Source organism: Chelonia mydas, chromosome 3 (assembly GCF_015237465.2).
Source record: "Chelonia mydas isolate rCheMyd1 chromosome 3, rCheMyd1.pri.v2, whole genome shotgun sequence".
Classification (NCBI taxonomy): domain Eukaryota; kingdom Metazoa; phylum Chordata; order Testudines; family Cheloniidae; genus Chelonia; species Chelonia mydas.
In genome coordinates, this window is record NC_057851.1 from 104,970,800 (window position 1) to 104,989,845 (window position 19,046).

The window sequence follows — 19,046 nt, forward strand, 5'->3', positions numbered from 1 at the left end:
GTTAATTATGGTTTGTGTATCATTTTAAGGAAAATGAGAACTGGCACTGAAACCTGATCTACACAACAGTTAAATTGGTGTGGATAAAGGTAACATGAAGGTAACTTAGGCCAGGTCTACACTACAGACTTCGGACAGCACAGCTATTTTGGAAGGGTGAAAACAGATGTGATTCCTATTGGCATAGATGTTCTGGAAGAAGTCATTACTGTAGATGCAGCTAGACCAGCAAAGCTGAGCTTTTATCAAAATAGCTTGTTTCACTCATGAGGAGTGGTTTTACTAAACTGGTACAAAGCGTAGCTTTGCCAATATAGCTGCATCCACAATATGAGAGCTTTGTTGGTACAGTATGCTGATAGTCTTGCACTGGTACAACACACCTAGTGCAGACATGGCCTTATAGCTTATTCCTGTAAATTAAGGAGAATAAACTGTACCAGTATAAGGACCTTTATACCAGTGTAACTGCATCCATATTTGCAGGCACTGTACCACTTTATCTATACTGATATAGTTAAAGAAGTACAATTTTTTTTGTGTATAGACATTACCTGTGGGGCCCATTTAGAGAAAGTATAGAAAAAATGCATGTGCATATGCCAACTTGTGAAAAATCAACATTGGTAAATTTAGAAATCAACTAAAAGTAAAAGGCCATATTTTCAACTGTGTCTTCAATTCTGTGCCTAGAAAAACATGGGAAAAAATATACGTCCAAAGCAGCATGAACAAATAGAGATACACAAACAATGTGGTGGGCATAAACAGTTGTTATCCAGACTCCAATCTCATTATAGCAGTATTATGAGATCAGAAACTGACCATTTTTGCAGGTAGACAAATCAGAAGCAAATTAAAGTAAGGCCTTGCATCCACATGCAGTCTTATATTTAGGCTATATAAATTGAGGGTGAATATTAAATCACACGGTAAACAAAAATGTTAACATAATTTTAACCTGACAGTCATAATTATTTAGAATATTTTTATTTCTTCTGATTATTTCATATTAGGAGTCATGGAAACACGGGCCAGAATGTCCCCACCCATTTTAATAGTTGTGGGAAGGGTTTTTGGGGGTCTAAAACAGAATGAGGAATATTTTGCAAAGACATTATAGTGGTTTAATTCTATATGTAAACAGAATTAGTGCTCTCACAAATGAACAGGGGTGCATGTTGACACTATTAGCACTAACTGGTGGCATCCTTGTGCCCTCTTAGTAGAAAAGCCAAAAAATGGATGTGGCTGGACACAAACATGCTTTTAACCCACTAACAGTCCTTTCAGGTCAGAATTAAGATACACTGGCAGATTAGCATGGGAAAACTTGTAATACTTGTAGTTGCATGGAATATTTACTCTTAGGCTGTCAATCCAGTATTTTACATGAACCCTAAATTCACTAAAGAAAGAAAAAAGGAGCCCTTATCAAATATTCCTTTTTTATGTTGTTGAAATAGAACAATTCCTGAAAATTGCTTAATAAACATATTAATATCAGCAATAATGAAAGAAAGACTACAAGACTCTTATTTGCTGATTGTATCCTTTAGAGAGACATTGCTAGTCTGAAATTATCCTATGATAATTTGTAAATTCGTAATTTTCATAATGAAAAGTAACACCCAAATCAATATAACTGAAAGACAGTGTAAAATGTTGTTTAGTTTGTGTCTTTAGACAGTTTACCATTTCCCCTGTAGTACCAGATAGTCAGTTCCTCCTTGCTGAAAAGACTCTTATAAACTTAAACAAGCGAGCAAAACAATCATTAAAATAACTATTTGTGATTTTTTTTTAAATTCAGAACACACTATTTAAAGGATGTCCTATCAAAAACAGGATTTTTAAAAATCAGTTAAAAATTAAGTTGCCTGTGTCTCTTTAAATTAAAAGCTTGCTAGAATCAATTATTTTAATGGCAAAATCTCCTCACAACTTGTCCTATCTTAATCGAGTAGAAAAGGTATGCAGAGACTGCATACAACACTTCCCTTCAATTCTCCAAAGAGTGAGTACTTAACTTTTGTAAAAGACTATAACCCATCAAATTTAATAACAGTTATGCATGTCCCTTGTGAGGAGAATGGACCTTTAAAATGGCACTTTCACGTTCACTTCTTCTGGAAAGAAGAGGTGAATTAGACTGAATAGAACATTCTTTCCTCTGTACCCTGACAAGGACACTACCATGAAGATGTATCTGATTTAAGTCATAACTCAATCCAACTGCAAAAGGTTAGCATGCAGGCCTGACTGTTTTATCTTGAACTGAAATTCATGTGCAAATTCAAACAAGAATCATATGGCAGAAGTGTCAGCCATACCCCTCCACTCCCAGGGCTGGATTGACAGCCATCGATATACAGAACCACAGTTTGTTATAACACCCTACCATCCTGCATACTGAAGTCTGAAAGTTTGATGACCTGCCTTATTTTACAATACTTTACATCTCACATAGCTGATCTTATCAATTTGCCACCTACAGTAATACTGTTTAACAGTAGGCATTTTCCCCTAAGAATGAAAATTACAGTATGAAGTATTACAGTATTTAGCAACCGCTTCTGCTAGACAGAGATTCCATATTCCAGCTCCCATTCCCAAAATGGTTAGATTCTAAATTAATATCAAGAACTATCCTTGTTAATGAGTCAGGAAGAAAACATCAAAATGGTACTTGTCACTTTCACTTTTGCTTAAAGCCAATTTGCAATGACTCCTGCTAATAAAATAAATAAATAAATAACCAACCAACCAACCCTGGTAAAATGAAAACTTGACTATACCATAAACTTTCTTTTCTTAACATCAGTAGGTACAGCCTATAAATATTAACAGTGACATCACAGAGTTATTAAAATAAATATGTTCAGCTAGAACCAGTAAACCAAAAGCTAAAAAAGAATGTGCCACCAAGTAATCTAAACACAAATTTAGTGCCAAATACTCAGACATATGTACCTACCATTATTCAGCAAGAACCACATGAATGCATATGGTTCTCTGTTTTGTCTTCATAGTAACAAGAAGGTTTGTAAACAGATCTCACATAGGAGGAAATCTAGTCACTTGAGAATCTAAAAATCAGTCTTTGTGAAGACCAGTTTTGCACTATTGCCACATAATAGGATTTAGTTGTGTTAATATGTGACTAAATGTCTTCTACTTCTGCCCAAATTCTGTTCTCATTTCACCTCATAATACCAATGGAATTGAAACATGTCACTGTAGCCAGAACTTATTCCTGTCACTTTTGATAATCGTCACTAAATGCTATAAAAATGTATATTGCATGATGTTAAATACTTGGGAAGATTTTATCAACTATGTCAAAATTAATGATACGTTGATTGTGTAGCACATCAATATCATTTACAAAGGTGAAAACCAAACCAACCTAGAGTTCGTTTACAGGAATAAAAATAAAAACCTAAGTGCAAAAATCAGCTCTGTGCGATAAGTAATCTGCATTTTCACCGTTAACAGGTTTTTTAAAAAAAATTAGGCAAAACAACAGAAACCAAGTGGAAGATATCAGATCTTCCAATTCCCAAAGTTTCAGAAGTGACTTCCTAACTTCAAAGATGAATAGAATTTTAAAATATAATTGTAAAAGACCCTGTAAGATAATTTGGAAGTGATGATGTATGTTTGTATACTGCAAACCTAGTAGGTGAAGCCTCTGGCACCTTAGTTGTATTAAAGCTAACACGTTTATATGTCATTTTCATTATCAAAATACATACGACTCTCTACCACATCCTTACATTAATCTGAAGATTAGATTCCTGTTAAAGTCAATGGGAGTTTAGCCTGAATAAACAGTTTAAGATTTGGGCCCACTCTCTGCTTTTGTTCTTTGGTAGACCACTTGTTCTTTCAATTTAATAATAATTATTATTTACTTTACCCTACAGTAGCACCAGAACCAAAAACTGGATCAAAGTCTCCTCCTGCTAGATGCTGATGTAAATGATGGTGTCTGCCTAAAGAGCTTAATACAATAATGCACCTAGCTACTAATTATTTGTTTTCTCCTTTGCAGGCCAATTTATTTACTCCCTCCATCATAAACCACAACACAGATTCATTATAAGATCAAGGTAGTAAAAAACAATTAGTATCCTTGACTCTCTGTGCACATAATTTTTACTACCACTAGTAAGGTATGTAGTTATCCAAATTCTAATACTTAAACTTGTTCCATCTCAAAAGAAGAAAAGAAAAAAATTTTTTGAAAGAAATGGAGCTGAATGGCATTTTTCAAGAGTTTCATTTAAATTTTTAATTAAAACTTCTTACTGTAAGGATGTAATTAACATTTCAAGTCTTTAGCCTTCTTGATTAGTACAATTTTTCTTGATATAATAGAAATAAAATAATACTACTCTGAATATTCCTGTCAGTAAATTAGAAAAATATTGAGTTCTTATGGCAGATTAGAGTCAGACCTTTAAAAAAAAAAAAAAAAAACCAGCATCATCATTTATGTGAGGGCAAAACTGAGTTAGATTCCAGTAGCACATGGGAACCATAAGAAAACTGAACAATTCACATTTCCATTGTAATAGAAATAATGGAAACAAACCCATGAAGATAGGCTTAGGCCTTGCTAGATGAGGCTTTTTATTATATCAGTTGCACTAAAATGATTATTCTACATATTCTGCAGAATTACAGATCTTAAGTATATTAAACAGAACAGAAATAGCATCTCCTTCCTCTCTGCTTCAGGTTCTCATTTGTAAAATGGGGATAACAACATCTACTGTACCTATTTCTCAGGGGTGTTGTAAGCAGCAAATGGTGAATGTTTGTGAAGCACTTTGAAAATGTAAAGAACTCCAGACTGAAATGTGAAGTAATACTAGCCAAACTAAACCTGGGATTTCCCCTCCAAATATTATTTTCCCATAATTACAGAGATAATATATTCCAAGGAAAACTGTGAGAAGCAACTTGAAGAATATCCCTTCCTTCCTTCCTGCTTCACAGCACACAGCTCCCAGAAGGACAATATCTGGTTGCACTTTATGACTCCCCCCATACACATACATTGCAGCGTAGATGTTTCAAGGTAGGGTCTCACATATAACAAACATGGATGTGCCTGTTACATAATCAGATGCAGCCAGACCGTAGACTCTGGTTATATAATAAATTCATTTCTGCAGCGACAGCCGCCGCTCCCCCACCCCCGCCCTTGGAAGCTGACTTCCAGCCTCCCTCTGACTTCCAGCCTCCCTCCCCCAAGGGAACAATGGTCTGCTTAGAATGTGCAAAAGGAGAGCGAGCACATCTGCCTTGATGGCAGCAGCAGGCAGAGCCCCTCGTTAACCCCCTTCCTGTGGCTTTTACACGTCATGGAACATTCCCGGAACGGGCCAACGTTCCACCCACTTCAGGGAACAGGCATCAAGGCGCAGCGCGCAGCACTGCCCCGCACACGCATCCAGCCCCCGCCACCTCCAGCCCGGCTCGCACACGCGCGTCGCCCCCCCCCCCCCATATACGCACAAGGACAAGTCAGGCGCGACAGCCAGCTGAAGCGTCCGTCAAGCTACCCTCTCCTCCCCCCCCCGCTTCTCCCCCCGCCCAGCCCCTGGGATCATTCCAACCGCAACCCCCCTCTTCCATGCAACCCCCTGCCCCTCCACCGAGCGTCTGCGTACCCCTCCCACCTTGCCATAGGGAGCCCAGCGTGAGAGCCGAGCAGCCGTGTCCCCTCCTGCGAGTGTCTCTCCTTAGAAACCATGCTCATTCCTCGCCACAGGAGGAGATTACGCAAGGCAGCCTGCTCCTAATCTGCATACACTTACATGCTGGGTATTCCCCACATTTCCTAACAGCGGGCCACTAACAAAGACGTCCCCGTCCCCCCCAACCCCGGTGCAAGAAGAGGGGAACGGTTCCCAGCATCCGAGGGAAAACGGGCCGATGATCGCAACACGCTCAGCACCCCTGGAGAGGCGACTTACCGCTCGGGTGGGTTTACAGCCCCACTGGTTTCTCTCAGTACCCCCCTCCCATTCTTCACAAGTCCTCCATGGACCCCCCCCCCCCCCCGCTGCAGCCAGACAGCCCCCGGTGACACCGCGCACTTGCAAGTTGCTCCAGAGACCCTTGCAAGCCTCCGCCTCAAAACACCCAACTTGTCAAGGACTTTTCCTGCTACAGTCTAACTAAATAAATAAATCACCATTCTACGAGTGCCTCCTCCCCCCCCCCCCCAGCACCAGTTGAAAGCGGCCGTCAGCTGGTGCCAGTGACAGGGGCTGGAGAGGGGGAGGGGTCCTTGCAGCAGCAGCTGCTGCTCACCTGGAAAGTCACCGAGCCGGAAGGAGGAAACCCCTCCTGGTGCCCTTGTTGTTGTTGGTTCCGCTGGGGGGCTCTTGTTGCTCCTTTGCTAAGGTGGTGCCTGGAGCGAGGTGCCCCGCGGCATTGCTTTATATAGAGACAGATCGAGATATCCCGGCAGCCAAGGGGCGTCTGGTTCATTGACTTGTAGTAGGATAGACCATTGCTCTCGGGCTTCCTCTCTCTCTCGCTCGCTTTAAATGGTGGAGCTTGATTTAAAATAAGAATAAAATCGGGGCGAGAGAGAGGCCGGAGAAGCCGCAGTTTTTTTTCCGGAGGAGGGAGCCTCTCGGAGCTGCAGACAGACTGGGTTATTCCTGGCACCACTTCCCAGAACAGAAGTTACAAGGAGAGAGAGGGGAGAGCTCAGCCAGTGATGTCATCGGATCCCCCAGCGCGTCCCAGGGAGGGAGCGCGAGAGGGAGGGAAGCTGAACCAGAAGATCCAGTTCCAGAGAATGATGGGCTCTCTGTGCGTGTGTGTCTGTGTGAGAGAGAGAGAGAGGTGCACTGTGCAGACAGAAAGAGAGGGGGAGGGAGGAGGCAGGGCTTCCGAGTGCAAAGCAGCTGCCTCCCCCAGCCAGAGGAGATCTCTGCTTCCCCTCCCCCTCCTTTGAAAAGGGAACTCCCAGGAGAGCCAGTCTCAACTTGCCATGCAAAAGTTGTGCGTCTTCCCAGCTTGAGAATTTCCTTTAAGGATGTGGGATCCTCCTCCCCCCGCCCTTTTTATTTTCCACCCCTTCCACCCCCTCTCCCTCGCCTGGTCAAGATCATGTTATCTGTCAGGAAGAACAAAATAATACCAGAGTTCCTGATGCTGGCTGCATTTCTTGAGCATTTGAACCTGTTTTCTTGCGGTTCCCATCCCCAGTCCAAGTAGCTTGTCTAATGTGTCATGCAATACGTCTCCTAAATCATGTACTGCTTTGCCCCCTACTCCCCAAGGGAAGGTTTATAGGAGTCTCAGCAATTATTCTATTACTCTCTAAATGGGATTTTGGAAATATAAAAACAAAACAAATTGCTCAAAGCAGTACTGGCTTTTTCCAGACTTCTCTGATTGCAAATTCAGTGTCTATTTCTAAACTCAGCGTGTATTTCCAAAAGAAAATCTTCAGCTTTAAACATTTTCTGGGCTTATTTTGTTTACTTGTTTTAAAATATTTTATTTTCATATCTTTTTATCCAAAGAGGCACTAGAAAACAATTTTAAAAATGAAGTAACTTGTTTAATATATGTATACAAAATAATACAAAACATTGTCAGGTGCAGGGCTCCCTGCTTTCAATGTTAGAGATGGCAGGTGACATTCAACTTAAAGAATACTGGATGTCATACATGTGAACTTGTTAGCAATATTTCTTTTCAAGGCTGTTGCTCTGAGTTCAGAGGCCTGCAGGCTGCAGCAGACAGTGAAAAGGCTGAGACAGGACAAGTGCTCCACTTGTGCCCAATATGGTCTCTGTGGTTTGCTGTTAGCTTAAGTGGTGACCATGCCAGCCAGTGAGGATTCAGAACGTTTTATATCAGCTGCTATTGCTCTCATGTTCTAGGGAGTAAAGGGGGATATGAAGGGCAGGAATAAGAGGGTGGTGCCAATTCATTCTATGCTAGAATATCTGTGCCCACCTTTTTCTTAATACAGTTTGTCTCCAATAAGCACATAACTCAGGGGAAAATATTCTGTGGAAGTACTATGTAAAGCAAGAAGGAAACAAAGTGATTTAACTTTATGTTCATTCCACTATTTTTGTTACTACTTCATAAAATAAAACAAATCTTCAGTGTTCCAAACCAGTAATTAAATATCGAGAAATAATATCAAAATAAAGCCATATATTTAAATAAAATTCTCTACCTGTGTAGTAATAATATCTTTGATAATTAAACCAGTATGGATATTACAAATCAGTTATTTCTCACCATTTGTGCTCTTGATTTTACCTTTTTGCTCAGAGTAAAACTAAGCTGGCTAGTTTCACTTTTGTTTCTAGGTACTAGCACAATCATCTTAATTGTTTGGCTTCACGGTGCTTGAGCAGAATGTTTATTTTTTTAAGTATTATTTATTCTAATTTTCATACTGAAAACTTTTTATTCATATTAGGTTTTGTAAACCAATAATGAAAATTCAGGTCCATGCAAAATTGACATTTTTTCAGTGTTGCCAACTTGCAATGTTATCACAAATCTTGCAACATTTAGTGATTTTCTTAAATCCCCAGCTACTGGAGTCATATGATTAAATGAGAATCTCAGCTTTCATTTAAAAACGTTTCTAGCCTTTTTAATTGCAAAGAAAAGTGAATCCTGAAGACTTAAATACCAGAAGGCAAATAAAAAGAACCCACAGTTTATTATGTTTAAAGTCTCATGATTTTTAAGCCAATGTCATGAAGGTCTCTTTCAGTTCTGGATCCAAAGCTGTTTTTGACAAGCTGCATAGCCTATATTTGCAGGGACCCCAATTTGGGAGGGTAGCAGAGAGAGGTCTGTGCATGCTTGCTCCATTCCTCACTCCCTCTTCGCACACCATATTAGGAGGGAGTTTGACTGCATGCATCTTGACAGAGCCAACACCAGGGGAGGGCAGGTGGAAACACTGTCTTGGGTTGGTACTGCAGCTACCTGGCCTAATCTACGTTTAAAATTAAATTGACATAGCTATAGCACTCAGGGGTGTGAAAAATCCACACCCTTGAGCACAGTAGCTATGCCAACCTAACCACGGTGCAGGCACAGTGAGGTTGACCAAAGTATGCTTCTGTTGACCTAGCTACCATCTCTGGGGGAGGTGATGTTCCTACACTGACAGAAAAACCTCTTCCGTCATGTAGGCTACACCTACATTACAGGGTTATGCCAGTACAGCTATGGCACTTTAGCTATGCCACAGTAGTCCCCGTAGTCTCGTGGCCTGAGATGCCAGAGCAGATTCTTTCATAAACTGCAACTAGCAGTTTCATGCAGAAGCAGTAGGGGCATCTGAGTCACCCACTCTCTCTCCTTTCCGGGCTCTGTGACAACATTACCTTTACATTTTTACCATTTGGTTTTTAAACAAAGAAGTTGAGTCAAGAAGTAAAAGAATTCCAAAGGGTCAGATTTGCAATTTTAAATTATTTAAAATTCACAGTCTCACTAGGATCATTCGTTCTTGTCTGTGTGGAAAGCACCGAGTACATCATAGCTGTTGCTACAGTGAAAATAGAATTACTATTATTAATCAGCAGCATTGTACACAATTTATTAAACATTGCAATTTATATTAAAATCTGCTCTGCTCTTGGAGCTTACATCATTTATTAGCTTTGAAAACTGCTGCCGCTCCCATAACCAGACAATAGAAAATGACATATTTTTCTTACTCTAGTACAATTGAGTTGAAATGTAAAATAACTTTTAAAAATAGCTAACACATTTAAAGAAATACATTCTTTCATTGAGAAAAATTACCTGACCTCTGTGGTCTTACCCTGTGCACTTGAAGACCAGACTACTTTGTCATCAAGCTCCTATTAGAGAAATAACAGTATTAGTACAATTACTCCATTTGTAGAAAGGAGCTGATGATATTTACCTGCTTCAACATAGTTACTGTGTGGCTAAACAAATCCAGATGTATCAACTTATCTGATGGCCTCAAAAGGAAGAGGTGCAAATTATTGGTAGTTTTATTATTAGTCCTCAACGAACTGTGTTTTTTCTTGGGGACTAGATGGTTCAGGAAACTAATGGGATATGAAACCTTTTGTTAATAGGAATCCAAATCAATAAACCAATATTAATAGAAATAGCTTTATATTATTATTTTAATGTATTATGTATTGTTTGTGTTTATACTTCCTTCTCTCTTCCTTCACTCCTTTTTTCCCCTTCAGTTGACTATATTTTGGTGTATCTTATCCTCCTCCTTTTTCTGTTTTCCCACTCAGGGTTCCCTCAAACCCACACAATCCACTCACACTCACTTCCCCCCACACCCACATATCTGTTCACACACTGTCCCTCAGGCCTATAAAGGCACCTACTCACACAACTGGGAATGTCTTTCCGATGCTGTGGGTGGAGAGGGGGAGGGATAGTATATAGTTCCTGTCTCTATAAGAGAAGGGGCTGCTATAGCCTTTTCTTTTTCTCCTTGAGGAGAGAGGCATTGAGCTGGATCTTAGGCTCAGGGCACTGGTCTGCACTCAGTTTACTGTGCTTAGTTTAGTCTTAGACCAGGCAGTGACCTGGGCTGCAATCAGGCACTCATCATGGGTTCTGCTGAAGATGGGGACAAAGGGAAGGGAGCTGCAGTTGGAAGTGGGGAGAAAGGAAGGAGCAGAATCAGTCAGTAGCTGCTCTGAGGACAGAAACAGGGAGGAGAGGGCACTAGAATCCTGGGAAGGGCAGAGGGAGGGAGCTGCCAGAAGGAAAGTAATTGTTTATATTTGTCTCCCACCTGCCATAGGTAGCAGCAGGGTCTCTCCGCGCAGCATTGCTTGCTCAGGTGACTGGGGGTATTTTTATTCATATAAACATATAATCTTTTTATGAATGCTTATAAACTCTTCTGTATAGTTATATCTATTGGCAATGAGTTCCACTAGTCAATTATTCATGATGTTAAAAAATGTTTCCCTTTATCAGTTTTAGATGTGTTGCTTTTCATTTTGATTGAATGCCATTTTGTTCTTGTATTAAGAGAAGGTAAACAGATGCTCCCAATTTACCTTCTCTAGCCCATTCATTATTTTAAGCAACTCTATTATATCCTTTCTTACCTATGCACTCGCTAATCTAAATAGTACTAATTTTTCCTCATATGGAAGTTTTGCCATGACTTTTCCACATAAGAGGATGAAGTCACAATGAAGAAGATCTTTATGCAAGACATTACTTGGAGCTCACCCTCAAACAGTGTGGAAGAGGACGAAAGTGAAGGTATTTAGCTTCCCACTGTGTGTAAATAATAGTGGAAGAGGGCTTAATAGAAGGGAAGTGCTTCTTAGCGTATGTGCAACGTGCCTCAGATGGCACGTGACCAGAATTCATCACCAAATTTGGGCTGCTGGTTGGATCATTAGCGTCCCCGGCCTGGGTGGGGGACTGACTGGGAGTGCAATGTGAATGCTGATCCATGCGCCCAAGGGATGTGCTCTTCTTATGGTAAAGAATTAATGGAACCACTTCCTGGAGGAAAATGTTTCTCTGAGCTGTTTATTCAAAAATATGATTTCCTTTTGCAAAATCTATATCTTTACTTAAAAACATATCCAGGGGCAGAACTAACTTGTTATGTATGAATATCTGTAAGTTGATAGTAACACATCACCATTTGACATGGTGATTAGGAAAAAAATGAGAGAGGGGCAGAGATTTTTGAAAACTGTAATTATAGATATTGGTCCTTTCAGGACTTTTTAAGGCCCACGAATATTGGAAAAATTTTGAATAATGTAACTTTTACTCTTCACATTTTTTCTTAGCTAATTAGCAAGCTGGATAGGAGAATGTGCAGGCAGCATTGTTTATTCTGCCAAGCCATTAAGAGCACTTCTAATTTAAAATAAATTAATCCCTTGAGTGCCACCCTCATCTTGTCTTTGATCTTGCGTTTTAATATCAGAATCAGATTAGTTTTTTTTTTAAATCCTTACTTTCGGGCTGTCAAGGTTCCTTCCCCACTCTGAACTCTAGGGTACAGATGTGGGGACCTGCATGAAAAACCCCCTAAGCTTATTTTTACCAGCTTAGGTTAAAACTTCCCCAAGGTACAAACTATTTTACCTTTTTCCCTTGGACTTTATTGCTGCCACCACCAAGCGTTTAACAAATATAACAGGGAAGGAGCCTGCTTGGAAACTTCTTTCCCCCCCAAAATGCCCCCAAGCCCTACACCCCCTTTCCTGGGGAAGGCTTGATAAAAATCCTCACCAATTTGCAAAGGTGAACACAGACCCAAACCCTTGGATCTTAAGAACAATGAAAAAGCAATCAGGTTCTTAAAAGAAGAATTTTAATTAAAGAAAAAGTAAAAGAGTCACCTCTGTAAAATCAGGATGGTAAATACCTTACAGGGTAATCCGATTCAAAACATAGAGAATCCCTCTAGGCAAAACCTTAAGTTACAAAAAGACACAAAAACAGGAACATACATTCCATTCAGCACAACTTATTTTATCAGCCATTTAAACAAAACAGAATCTAACGCATATCTAATTAGATTGCTTATTAACTCTTTACAGGAGTTCTGACCTGCATTCCCACTCTCGTCCCGGCAAAAGCAACACACAGATAGAGAGAACCCTTTGTTTCCCCTCTCTCCGGCTTTGAAAGTATCTTGTCTCCTCATTGGTCATTTTGGTCAGGTGCCAGCGAGGTTATCTTAGCTTCTTAACCCTTCACAGGTGAAAGGGTTTTTCCTCTGGCCAGCAGGGATTTAAAGGTGTTTACCCTTCCCTTTATATTTATGACACGGGCATTAAAAAAATTTCCCCTGTCAACATCCACACTATGCTAACAGGCACAGGTCACTTCTCTCTCTCTTTTTCTTTTCAAATGAAACAGTTCTCAAATTTATTTTGCAAATCGTATTCAATCATTTTTTTCAGTTTTTCTTAGCACAGATGAAGTAAGAGCTTGCCAAAAGCATGGCATGATTTAACAACATCTGAGTTATATAACCTTAACAATTAAATGGATTTATTTTTTAAAGCTTAACTACTTACATTCTCATTAGTACCTGATATCCTCTCATTAGTAGCCTTCTCAAACAGCCAATTTCAATTTTTAGAATATCTTCATTCCAAAGAATCCCAGAGGTCTTTTTATCTAGAGAGAGAATTTCACTTATTTTGGGGTGGAACACTGCACACAGTAATACTGCCTGACAATTTGAGGATAGGTGAAGATGAATACCATACCCACTTGAAATGGCAGGGGGCATTTAGAGAGGAAAAATTAAAATTGCCCAAACAAATCAGCTGAATTTTCACCATATTACTGAGGCTAACACTATTACTCTTCTGAAACATGACATGGGACTCTTAACGAGCACATGTGGTTCGGACCTTGGTTTTACATTTCATGATATTTCCCACAGCACAATGCCCTATAATACTATGCTGGTGCATTGGTTCAGTACTGTCTCAGAGGGAAGTGTGCCACCTACTGAATGACCTATGCTACTTGCTACAGCAGAAGAGGGCTTTCTTTGAAGGTAGCCCATCCAAGCACTGACCAGGACTTCTCACTGCTTAGTCTGTGAAAGCTAATAAACTCAACCAAACCCACAATAGGCATCTCTACCAAATGAACAAAGGTATTACAGACTGACTCAGTCCTTCATTTGTAGCAGTTGTAGTAATAGTGTAGCTTGAAATAAAATGAAATTCTTGGTTCTGAAAGCCAATATAAAAGTTGTACCTTCTAACATTGCTGCTGCTGCTGCAGCTGCAAGTGTGCTAAGTCTCAAAAATGAATTCTGTAACTGCAAAAAACTCAAATACTAAAATTCCACTATGATTTCCACATCAACTGGATGTGCCGGTGTACCGACCTTGAAGGTATTTGCTGGCTATGTGTCCTAACAAATTAGGGAACACCCTCTCTTGCTTCATTGTCAGATAGTAGTTCCCTTTGTGTACTTTCTTCAGTTACTCATTTGATTGGGCAAGAACAGAGGAAACTCCCCTCAAGTGCTGTCATAATCTGTTAAAGGCACCTAGAAAGTTTCCTGTGGTTACCTGCATCTTATGTTATCAGGTTACTCTGCAGAATGTGTCATTCTGGACTCAGAGTAGCAGCCGTGTTAGTCTATATCTGCAAAAAGAAAAGGAGTACTTGTGGAAATTTGTTAGTCTCTAAGGTGCCACAAGTACTCCTTTTTTTCATTCTGGACTATTACTGAAACATTATAATGACATCTTGAAAAAAAAACTTGGCACATATTTAATGATGGTTTATTATCCTTTTAGCAGCTTGTACTTATTTGACCTTTTACTTATATAAAGTACAGTAGGATTTTAAGGTCCTTGTACCATCAGTAGATTTAAATATATAACTAAATAGCAGATTTTAGTTCCATTTGGAGGACCCGATGATTCAAGATATTTGTTATGGGAACCTTTCACTTCTAAGTCATCGATCCAAATCCAGTTCATATATGTGGTGGCAAACCTTGAGCATATAAATCCTGATTCACTGAAATTCTTGGTTATCAGGACTAAGTCTTTAAGAGATGGTCACACATCGGTTAGTTAAAAAAGGAGCAAATTTTTTCATAAAAGTTCTACATCTACATTTTGAAAATATAAGAAGTTTTCACCAGCTCTCTGCAGCAAATAAGTCTTCATATGTTAATCGTCCTTTAATATATGACAGTCTTTCACCATAATTGAGGAATAAAGACACCAGTATTAAAATGGGGGAAATTTGTTAAAATATATTTCAATTCAAAAATAGCTTTTTTTCAAAAATATAAGCATTTGTGAAAACATTTTAGCTTTTTCAAAATTTTCTATTCTGCTACATTTTTCAGCAGAAGCTTTTGATGAAAAATTCAGCTTTCTTCCAATTATTTTTTTATTCTGAGAGTATAACAAGAGATACAGTTGCAAAATATATTTTACATTCCCTTCTTTTGAAACAGAAACATTAAAATAAATCTGGCATTTTTTAAAAAAAAACCCTGTAATTGTGTAGGTTTCAGAGTAGCAGACGTGTTAGTCTGTATCCGCAAAAAGAAAAGGAGGACTTGTGGCACTTTAGAGACTAACCAATTTATTTGAGCATAAGCTTTCGTGAGCTACAGCTCACTTCATCGGATGCATTCAGTGGAAAATACAGTGGGGAGATTTACATACATAGAGAACATGAAACAATGGGTGTTACCATACACACTGTAACGAGAGTGATCACTTAAGGTGAGCTATTACCAGCAGGAGAGCGGGGGGTGGGGGGTGAAGGCGGGGGAACCTTTTGTAGTGATAATCAAGGTGGGCCATTTCCAGCAGTTGACAAGAACTTCTGAGGAAAGGGGGTGGGGTGGGGTGGGGGTGGGAGGAGGAAATAAACATGGGAAATAGTTACACAAAGTAAAACTATTTCCCCATGTTTATCCCCTCCCCCCCCCATGTTCCTCAGATGTTCTTGTCAACTGCTGGAAATGGCCCACCTTGATTACCACTACAAAAGGTTTTCTTCCCCCTCCCCCACCCTCCTGCTGGTATTAGCTCATCTTAAGTGATCACTCTCCTTACAGTGTGTATGGTAACACCCATTGTTTCATGTTCTCTATGTGTATAAATCTCCCCACTGTATTTTCCACTGAATGCATCCGATGAAATGAGCTGTAGCTCATGAAAGCTTATGCTCAAATAAATTTGTTAGTCTCTAAGGTGCCACAAGTACTTTTTTTTTTTTTTTTTTTGGTAACTGTGTATTGATTTTGCTAGGAATTGGCCAATTCTAGTATTTAAAACACCAACGTAAAAATCTCTTTTCTGAATGCCAGAGGTTTATAAATGTGAAATATTAAGGACAACAAACTTCTGTATTAGTTGAAAATATTTTGGACTTGTTATGATAGTTTTAAAACATATTGTATCTCCACTTAGAAGTTCATAATATATTTTGTAGTTTATAATCCATACATCATTCAGCTGTAATAAACTGATATGGAAAAGAAATGAATCATCAATCATATTCAGGAAGTACATTTCTAATCTACTGATACATGACAGTTGCCAATTAAGCAGCAATCTGCTCCTTATAAAGATAAAATATGTTTTAAAACTACATATTTTAATAATAGTTTTTAAGTGTTAAAAATATTGTACACTGTAATGGAAACAACACTTCTCTAATGAAATATTCAACATCACTTAGGACCTGATTCAATGGGAGTTGGATGTGGTCTTTATAGTGCAGTCAATTTAGCAAGGCCCCAATTCAACAAAGTACTAAAGTACTTATTTCTAGTCTAGTGCTAAAAACACTTGCTATTGGTATAATGATTATGTCCAATAAAGGAATTACTAGGCAGTCTGTTCTGCTTTGGACAACTAGAACAGGTCACATAACGGACCCTAACATGTTATATGTTCATTCAGTGTAGACGTACTCAAGCTCCTGTGTACTCTGGGTCAAGATCCTTTGCCACTGCAGCTCTCTGGTGCAACAGGCTGGAAATTATGTGACAGCTTCATTTAAATTATTATTTTTAAATGAACAACAAAATGAGGGTGGACGTCATGGCAAATTGTTTGGAATGCACAGGACCCTGGAATGTTTGTATAGATCAGATACCAGAACTAGTGAAAAGCAGAGAAGAAAATAGGCATAAAATTATAGAAATTTTCCCCCAACTTTCACTTACTGTCAAGGTTCCTTCCCCACTCTGAACTCTAGGGTACAGATGTGGGGACCTGCATGAAAAACCCCCTAAGCTTATTTTTACCAGCTTAGGTTAAAACTTCCCCAAGGTACAAACTATTTTACCTTTTTCCCTTGGACTTTATTGCTGCCACCACCAAGCGTCTAACAGATATATAACAGGGAAAGAGCCCGCTTGGAAACGTCTTTCCCCCCAAAATCCTCCCCAAACCCTACACCCCCTTTCCTGGGGAAGGCTTGATAAAAATCCTCACCAATTTGCATAGGTGAACACAGACCCAAACCCTTGGATCTTAAGAACAATGAAAAAGCAATCAGGATCTTAAAAGAAGAATTTTAATTAAAGAAAAAGTAAAAGAATCACCTCTGTAAAATCAGGATGGTAAATACCCTACAGGGTAATCCGATTCAAAACATAGAGAATCCCTCTAGGCAAAACCTTAAGTTACAAAAAGACACAAAAACAGGAATATACATTCCATTCAGCACAGCTTATTTACCAGCCATTTAAACAAAAGGAAATCTAACGCATTTCTAGCTAGATTACTTACTAACAAGTTCTAATACTCCATTCCTGTTCTGTTCCTGGCAAAAGCATCACACAGACAGAGCGAGCCTTTGTTTCTCCCCCCCCCCCAGCTTTGAAAATATCTTGTCTCCTCATTGGTCATTTTGGTCAGGTGCCAGCGAGGTTATCCTAGCTTCTTAATCCTTTACAGGTGAAAGGATTTTTCCTCTGGCCAGGAGGGATTTTAAAGGTGTTTTCCCCCAATTTTCACTTACATTTCAACATTTTTGAAATTCTCCCCAGCATTATCAAATACAGACCACACTCAGAACAGAGCATGAATGTGGAAGCCTCCATACATATACAAAAATCAAAAGGGCATAATTTTGTGTCATTTTCTCTGCACTGGTCATGCAAAGAGGTCTGTTAAATTTTTTTGGCTAAGTGCTTTTATCTACAAAAGAGCAGAATGGGGTTTTTAGTCTGAGAACAAAAATAAACTAGAGGCTATAGGCCAAATACTGCATTGACTTATGATCCCTGCAATCCATCTTAAATTAATGGAAATGCCTGGTGTGTAAATCAGCACAGAATTTGGCCACAAGCTCTAACTTTAAAAAAAAAAAAAACTTTCAGTGCACTGATTAGATGAAAAGTGGGAGTTACTGTGAAAAATAAATCAATCATTTAAACCATTAGCTCAAGGCACATCTGCAGTCAAATAAAAGGAAATAAGATACTAAATTTTAATCAGCAGAGATATAACACAAAAGAGGTGACTGTGTTAGAAGAATACATTTTGCCTGACAATTATATCTGGGCAATCCCACTGACTTCAACCCAACAGGATTTCAGTGAGGTTGTATCCGGGTAAGCAAAGGCAGTAATGTGGCTGACTGTCATAGAATCATAGAATATCAGGGTTGGAAGGGACCTTAAGAGGTCATCTAGTCCAACCCCCTGCTCAAAGCAGGACCAATCCCCAACTAAATCATCCCAGTCAGTGCTTTGTCAAGCCTGAACTTGAAAACCTCTAAGGAAGGAGATTCCACCACCTCCCTAGGTAACCCATTCCAGTGCTTCACCACCCTCCTAGTGAAAAAGTTTTCCTAACATCCAACCTAAACCTCCCCCACTGCAACTTGAGACCATTACTCCTTGTTCTGTCGTCTGCTACCACTGAGAACAGTCTAGATCTATCCTCTTTGGAACCTCCCTTCAGGTAGTTGAAAGCAGCTGTCAAATTCCCCCTTATTCTTCTCTTCTGCAAACTGAACAATCCCAGTTCCGTCAGCCACTCCTCATAAGTCATGTGCTCCAGCCCCTAATCATTTTTGTTGCCCTCCGCTGGACTCTTTCCAATTTTTCCACATCCTTCTTGTAGTGTAGTGTGGGTCAATAAGGTCTAAGATACTCTGTGCTGTACAAGTTACCATAACGGAAGAAGGATATTGGTGAATTGTAAAACACCACAAAGTGTGTTTGTCTTCACTGCAATATAAAACTCACAGCACCAAATTTCAGAGCCAGGGTCAATTGACTCAAGCTGTAGGGCTAAAAGGGTATCTTTACAGTTCGATGAAAGTCTGGGCTCAGACTCAGGCGTGAGCCCAACCTCCACCCCTTCCATCTACACAAGAATCTCTCAGACTCAGGCTCAGACCTAGGATTCTAGGACCTTGCGGGGATAGAGGATCCAACCCCAAGTCATGCCAAGACCCAAGGTTCAAGCCCTGTTGCTTTGCAATGTAGATTCAGTTCCCTCAACTTGGGTCGTGGGAGTCTG

General features: G+C 39.6%; 1 protein-coding gene across 3 annotated transcripts in view; it reads right to left on the reverse strand.

Annotated features, from left to right (window-relative positions):
- HIVEP2 (HIVEP zinc finger 2) overlaps nucleotides 1-7,071 on the reverse strand; it is a 154,944-nt gene extending 147,873 nt beyond the window's left edge. Inside the window, exon 1 of one of the 3 annotated variants that reach the window (XM_027818635.3) lies at nucleotides 6,331-7,071. The gene's annotated coding sequence lies outside the window, so the exon portion shown is untranslated. Of the gene's footprint in view, nucleotides 1-5,693; nucleotides 5,832-5,990; nucleotides 6,223-6,330 lie in introns of those variants that run through there. The other 2 variants (XM_043543064.1, XM_027818636.3) reach the window with 2 other exon arrangements.
- Between the last annotated feature and the right edge of the window lie 11,975 nt (nucleotides 7,072-19,046).